This window comes from Macaca mulatta, chromosome 8 (assembly GCF_049350105.2).
Source record: "Macaca mulatta isolate MMU2019108-1 chromosome 8, T2T-MMU8v2.0, whole genome shotgun sequence".
In the NCBI taxonomy this organism is placed as follows: domain Eukaryota; kingdom Metazoa; phylum Chordata; class Mammalia; order Primates; family Cercopithecidae; genus Macaca; species Macaca mulatta.
This window is the reverse complement of record NC_133413.1, coordinates 80,482,759-80,490,390: the sequence shown is the minus strand read 5'-3', so window position 1 is coordinate 80,490,390 and position 7,632 is coordinate 80,482,759. Positions and strand designations below refer to the sequence as shown.

Here is a 7,632-nt window from a genome sequence, read left to right as displayed (position 1 = left end):
AGTAATGGGATTACTGGGTCAAATGGTATTTCTAGTTTTAGATCCTTGAGGAATCGCCACACTGCCTTCCACAATGGATGAACTAATTTACACTCCCACCAACAGTGTAAAAGCGTTCTTATTTCTCCACATCCTCTCCACATCTGTTGTTTCCTGACTTTTTAATGATCACCATTCTAATTGGTGTGAGATAGTATCTCATTGTGGTTTTGATTTGCATTTCTCTGATGACCAGTGATGGTGAGCGTTTTTTCATATGTCTGTTGGCTGCATAAATGCCTTCTTTTGAGAAGTGTCTGTTCATATCCTTTGCCCACTTTTTGATGGGGTTGTTTGTTTTTTTCTTGTAAATTTGTTTAAGTTCTCTGTAGATTCTGGATATTATCTCTTTGTCAGACGGATAGATTGCAAAAATTTTCTCCCATTTTGTAGGTTGTCTGTTCACTTTGATGATAGTTTCTTTTGCTGTGCAGAAGCTCTTTAGTTTAATTAGATGCCATTTGTCTATTTTGGCTTTTGTTGCCATTGCTTTTGGTGTTTTAGTCATGAAGTCTTTGCCCAAGCCTATGTCCTGAATTGTATTGCCTAGTTTTTCTTCTAGGGTTTTTATGGTTTTAGGTCTAACATTTAAGTCTTTAATCCATCTTGAGTTAATTTTTGTATAAGGTGTAAGGAAGGGATCCAGTTTCAGCTTTCTACTTATGGCTAGCCAGTTTTCCCAGCACCATTTATTAAATAGGGAATCCTTTCCCCACTTCTTGTTTTTATCAGGTTTGTCAAAGATCAGATGGTTTTAGATGTGTGGTGTTATTTCTGAGGCCTCTGTTCTGTTCCATTGGTCTATACATCTGTTTTGATACCAGTACCATGCTGTTTTGCTTGCTGTAGCCTTGTAGTATAGTTTGAAGTCAGGTAGCGTGATGATCCAGCTATGTTCTTATTGCTTAGGATTGTTTTGGTTATACGGGCTTTTTTTGGTTCCATATGAACTTTAAAGTAGTTTTTCCAATTCTGCAAAGGAAGTCTTTGGTAGCTTGATGGGGATAACATTGAATCTATAAATTACCTTGGGCAGTATGGCCATTTTCAGGATATTGGTTCTTCCTGTCCATGAGCATGGAAAGTTCTTCCATTTGTTTGTGTCCTCTTTTATTTCATTGAGCAGTGGTTTGTAGTTCTCCTTAAAGAGGTCCTACACATCCGTTGTAAGTTGGATTCCTAGGTATTTTATTCTCTTTGTAGTAGTTGTGAATGGGAGTTCACTCATGATTTGGCTCTCTGTTTGTCTGTTCTTGGTGTATAGGAATGCTTGTGATTTTTGCACATTGATTTTGTATCGTGAGGCTTTGCTGAAGTTGCTTATCAGCTTAAGGAGATTTTGGGCTGAGACAGTGGGGTTTTCTAAATGTACAATCATGTCGTCAGCAAACGGAGAATTTGACTTCCCTTTTCCTGACTGAATACCGTTTATTTCTTTCTCTTGCCTGATTGCCCTGGCCACAACTTCCAACACTATGTTGAGTAGGAGTGGTGAGAGAAGGCATCCTTATCTTTTGCGGGTTTTCAAAGAGAATGCTTCCAGTTTTTGCCCATTCAGTATGATATTGGCTGTGGGTTTGTCATAAATAGCTCTTATTACTTTGAGATATGTTCCATTGATACCTAGTTTATTGAGAGTTTTTAGCATGAAAGGTTGTTGAATTTTGTTGAAGGCTTTTTCTGCATCTGTTGAGATAATCATGTGGCTTTTGTCGTTGGTTCTGTTTATGTGATGGATTACAATGTTTATTGATTTGCGTATGTTGAACCAGCCTTGCATCCCAGGGATGAAACCATCTTGATCATGATGGATAAGCTTTTTGATGTGCCGTTGGATTTAGTTTGCCAGTATTTTATTGAGGATTTTCACATTGATGTTCATCAGGGATATTGGCCTAAGATTCTCCTTGTTTTGTTGTGTCTCTGCCAGGCTTTGGTATCAGGATGATGCTGGCCTCATAAAATAAGTTAGGGAGGATTCCCTCTTTTTCTATTGATTGGAATAGTTTCAGAAGGAATGGTACCAGCTCCTCCTTGTACCTCTGGTAGAATTTGGCTGTGAATCCATTTTGTCCTGGGCTTTTTTTGGTTGGTAAGCTATTAATTATTGCCTCAATTTCAGAAACTGTTATTGGCCTATTCAGAGATTCAACTTCTTGGTTTAGTCTTGGGAGGGTGTATGTGTCCAGGAATTTGTCCATTTCTTCTAGAATTTCTAGTTTATTTGCGTAGAGGTGTTTATAGTATTCTCTGATGGTAGTTTGCATGTCTGTGGGATCAGTGGTGATATCCCCTTTATCATTTTTTATTGCATCTATTTGATTCTTCTCTCTTTTCTATTTTATTCATCTGGCTAGGGGTCTATCTATTTTGTTTATGTTTTCAAAAATCCAGCTCCTGGATTCATTGTTTTTTTGTGTTTCTGTCTCCTTCAGTTCTGCTCTGATCTTAGTTATTTCTTGCCTTCTGCTAGCTTTTGAATTTGTTTGCTCTTACTTCTCTAGTTCTTTTAATTGTGATGTTAGGGTGTCGATTTTAGATATTTCCTGCTTTCTCTTGTGGGCATTTAGTGCTATAAATTTCCCTCTACACGCTGCTTTAAATGTGTCCCAGAGATTCTGGTATGTTGTGTCTTTGTTCTCATTGGTTTCAAAGAACATCTTTATTTCTGCCTTCATTTCATTATTTACCCAGTAGTAGGGAGTATTCAGTATTCAGCAGCAGGTTGTTCAGTTTCCATGTAGTTACACAGTTTTGAGTGAGTTTCTTAATCCATGTGTTCTAATTTGATTGCACTGTGGTGTGAGAGACAGTTTGTTGTGATTTCTGTTCTTTTACATTTGCTGAGGAGTGTTTTTTTTTTTTTTTTTTTTTAGGTGGAGTCTCACTCTGTCACCCAGGCTGGCATGCGGTGGCATGATCTCGGTTCACTGCAACCTCAGCCTCCTGAGTTCAAGCGCTTCTCCTGCTGCAGCCTCCTGAGTAGCTGGGATTATAGGGATGCGCCACCTTGCCCAGCTGATTTTATTTGTATTTTTAGTAGAGATGGGGTTTCTCCATGTTGGTTAGCCTGGTCTTGAACTCCTGACTTCAGATGATCCACCCACCTCAGCCTCCCAAAGTGCTGGGATTACAGGCATGAGCCACCACCTCTGGCCACTGAGGAGTGTTTTACTTCCATTTATGTGGTCAATTTTAGAATAAGTGTGATGTGGTGCTGAGAAGAATGTATATTTGTTGATTTGGGGTGGAGAGTTCTGTAGATGTCTATTAGGTCCGCTTGGTCCAGAGCTGAGTTAAAGTCCTGGACATCCTTGTTAATTTTCTGTCTCGTTGATCTAATATTGACAGGGGGGTGTTAAAGTCTCCTATTATTATTGTGTGGGAGTCTAAGTCTCTTTGTAGGCCTCTAAGAACTTGCTTTATGAATCTGGGTACTCCTGTACTGGGTGCATATATATTTAGGATAATCAGCTCTTCTTGTTACATTGATCCCTTTACCACAATGTAATGACCTTCTTTGTCTCTTTTGACCTTTGTTGGTTTAAAGTCTGTTTTATCAGAGACCAGGATTGCAACCCCTGCTTTTTTTTTGCTTTCCAAATGTGCTTTTTAGATCTTTCTCCAATCCTTTATTTTGAGCCTATGTGTGTCCTTGCATGTGAGATGGGTCTCCTGAATACAGCACACCAATGGGTCTTGACTCTATCCAATTTGCCAGTCTGTGTCTTTCAATTGGGGCATTTATCTCATTTACATTTAAGGTTAATATTGTTATGTGTGAATTTGATCCTGTCATTATGATGCTAGCTGGTTATTTTACACTTTATTTGATGCAGTTTCTTCATAGCATTGATGGTCTTTACAATTTGGCATGTTTTTGCAGTGGCTGTACCAGTTGTTCCTTTTCATGTTTAGTGCTTCCTTCAGGAGCTCTTGTAAGGCAGGTCTGGTGGAGACAAAATGTCTCAGCATTTGCTTGTCTGTAAAGGATTTTATTTCTCCTTCACTTATGAAGCTTTGTTTGGCTGGATATAAAATTCTGAGTTGAAAATTCTTTTCTTTAAGAATGTTGAATATTGGCCCCCACTCACTTCTGGCTTGTAGGGTTTCTTCTGAGAGATCTGCTGTTAGTCTGATGGGCTTCTCTTTGTGGGTGACCCGACCTTTCTCTCTGGCTGCCCTTAACATTTTTTCCTTCATTTTAGCCTTGGTGAATCTGACGATTATGTGTCTTGGGGTTGCTCTTCTCAAGGAGTATCTTTGTGGTGTTCTTGTGTTTCCTGAATTTGAATGTTGGCCTGCCTTGCTAGGTTGGGGAAGTTCTCCTGGATAATATCCTGAAGGGTGTTTTCTAACTTGGTTCCATTCTCCCCATCACTTTCAGGTACAGCAATCAGACGTAGATTTGGTCTTTTCACATAGTCCCATATTTCTTGGAGGCTTTGTTTGTTCCTTTTCATTCTTTTTTAATCTAAGTTTATTTCTTCTGGGTGCAGTGGCTTATGTCTGTAGTCCCCGCGGCTCAGGAGGCTGAGGCAGGAGAATCTCTTGAGGACAGGATTTTGAGGTCAGCCTGAGCAACATAGGGAGACTTTGTCTCTATATTTTAAAAAATCTTTAAAAAGAGTTTGCTTCAGTTTCACACTTCATTATTCATAATATCACATACATTTTTAGGATTGTTGTCAAATTTGCGAAAATCTCTGCTAAGATTTCGTCATATGTGAACTGTAACATTTAGAAGGCTTTTCTAGCTTAGTACATATAATGGTTAATTCTGTGTGTCAACCTGACTGGTCCACGGGACACCTAGAAATTTGGCCAAACAGTATTCTGAATGTGTCTGTAGGACGTGTCCAGATGAGATGAACCTTTGAATTGGTAAACCAGGTAAAGCAGGTTGCCCTCCCTCACGTGAATGGGCCTCTCCCAACCAACTGAAGGCCCAAATAGAACAAAAAGGCTGAGCAAATGGAAATGCCTCTGACCTGACTGCTTGAGCTGGGACATTAGTCTTTTCCTGACTCCTACTTGAACTGAAAATTCAGCTCTTCTTGGGGCTTGAGCTTTGCCAACTTTCAGACTTGGACTTACACTGTCAGCTCCCCTGGTTTTCAGGGATTTGGTCTCTGACCAGAACTACACCATCAGTTCTCCTCAGTCTTGAGTTTGGCAGCTATAGATCTCAGCACCTCTAGGCCTCCTTAATCATGTGAGCCAATTCCTCACAGTATATCCCCTTATATAAATTATATATCTCTATCTCTATCTCTTTATCTGTACCTGTATCGGTTTTTCTAGATCTCCCTTAGTTATGTTTCTCTGGAGAACCCTGACCAATACAGTAGACTTGAAACCTTCTTCTTCTTCTTTTTTTAATAGATGGAGTTTTGCTCCATAGCCCAGGCTGGAGTGCAGTGGCGTGATCTCGGCTCACTGCAACCTCTGCCTCCCGGGTTCAAGCAATTCTCCTGCCTCAGCCTCCTGAGTAGCTGGGATTACCGGCATGCATCATCACACCGAGCTAATTTTCATATCTTTAGGATTTCACCAAGTTGGCCAGGCTAGTCTCAAACTCCCAACCTCAGGTGATCCGCCTGCCTTGACCTCCCAAAGTGCTGGGATTACAGGTGTGAACCACCATGCTTGGCTTTAAAATTACTTCTCTATGCATCTGGAAAGAGAAATCCATAATCTGAAATGAGAACTAAGTCTGAATTTTGAGTAAGGTTTTGGATCTTATCCAAAATTTTGTATTTGTAGAGCAAAATCACCCAAGTGACACTGTCTAAGTATATGCAGTGGCTTGTATAAATTAAAACTTAATTTGGCCTTCCCGATGGTCGGCCGTGGGGGGCGGGAAGTACTTCAGGGCAGCGGAGCCCATGTAGGCCCTGAGGGGCTTGGGCTATGGCCCCACTGAGGGTCAGTCCTACCACCGCTACTACAGGCCTGGGGTTGGAGACGTGCCAGAGCACCCACCTCCACCCTTATACCCTCTTCATCTGGAACCTCCCCAGCCTCCCATTTCCTGGCGGGTGCGTGGGGGGCGGCCCAGTGGAGACCACCTGGTTGGGAGAAGGTGGAGGAGGTGATGGGTACTATCCCTCTGGAGGCGCCTGGCCAGAGCCTGGTCGAGCCGGAGGAAGCCACCAGTTTAAATTCTTATACAAATGGACCATATGGTCCAACTTACCCCCCAGGCTCTGGGGCAAATACTGCCTCATACTTAGGGGCTTAATGCACCTGATTATACTCAGACCTGTTACTCCACAGAAGTTACAAATACTTACCGTTCACCTGGCAACAGCCCAACTCCAGTCTCTCGTTGAGTCTATTCTCGGCAGGACTGTCAGACTGAAGTACCCTCTCTTAGGCGGCAGGTTGCAGGGTATCCGGCTTCACAGAACCCTGGAATGACCCTGCCCCATTATCGTTATGGAGATGGTAATCGTAGTGTTCCACAATCAGGACAAATTGTACTACCACAAGAAGATGCGTGGCCTTCTCCTGGTGCTTATGGAATGGGTGGCCATTATCCTTGGCCTTCATCAGCGCCCTCAGCACCGCCTGGCAATCTCTACATGACCGGAGGTACTTCACCATGGCCTAGCAGTGGCTCTCCTCAGTCACCACCTACACCCCCACTCCAGCAGCCCAAGGATTCTTCACACCCCTGCAGCCAATCAGATCAAAGCATGAACCGGTACAACTTCCCTTGCAGTGTCCATCAGTATGAATCCTTGGGGACAGTGAACAAGAATGATTCAGATCTTTTGGATTCCCAAGTCCAGTATAGTGCTGAGCCTCAGCTGTATGGTAATGCCACCAGTGACCATCCCAACAGTCAAGATTAAAGTAGCAGTCTTCCTGAAGAATGTGTACCTTCAGATGAAAGTACTCCTCCGAGTATTACAAAACCATTCATGTGCTGGAGAAGGTCCAGTATCTTGAACAAGAAGTAGAAGAATTTGTAGGAAAAAAGATAGACTAAGCATACTGGCTTCTGGAAGAAACGCTAACCAAGAAACTTTTGGAACTGGATTCAGTTGAAACTGGGGACGAGGACTCTGTATGGCAGGCCAGAAAAGAGGCTGTTTGTAAGATTCAGGCCATACTGGAAAAATTAGGAAAAAAAAAAAAAAGAGATTATGAAAGAATTTAGAACGGAGTGGAAGCCTGTTACCAAGTTGACCAAAGAACACTTGATTTGGTTAATTACCCTCTTTTTGAAATGCCTGTTGATGACAAGAAGCAATACATTCCAACTTTCCTTTGATTTTAAACTTGAAAAACTGGCAAAGGAATGGAAGAATATTTTAGTCATGAGTTGTTTTCAGTTTTCAGATGAATGAATGTAATAGGAAACTATGGAGTTACCAATATTGCCAAGTAGATTCACTCCTTAAAAAATTTATGGATATCTGCAAGCTGCTTCTTATCAGCAGGAGGGAAACACACTTTACTTAACAGGCTTATCAGAAACCTACAAGATGAAAGTGGATATAATCTGAGACAAACAGCATGTGTTTTTTTAAACATCTGGATATCTTGTCACATTTTTATACATTATGACTGCTTTCAACATAT

At 41.5% G+C, this 7,632-nt stretch overlaps 1 pseudogene; it reads left to right on the top strand.

Annotated features, from left to right (window-relative positions):
- Positions 1-5,927: 5,927 nt before the first annotated feature.
- LOC713475 (BAG family molecular chaperone regulator 4 pseudogene) lies at positions 5,928-7,207 on the top strand (annotated as a pseudogene).
- The last annotated feature ends 425 nt before the right edge of the window (positions 7,208-7,632 follow it).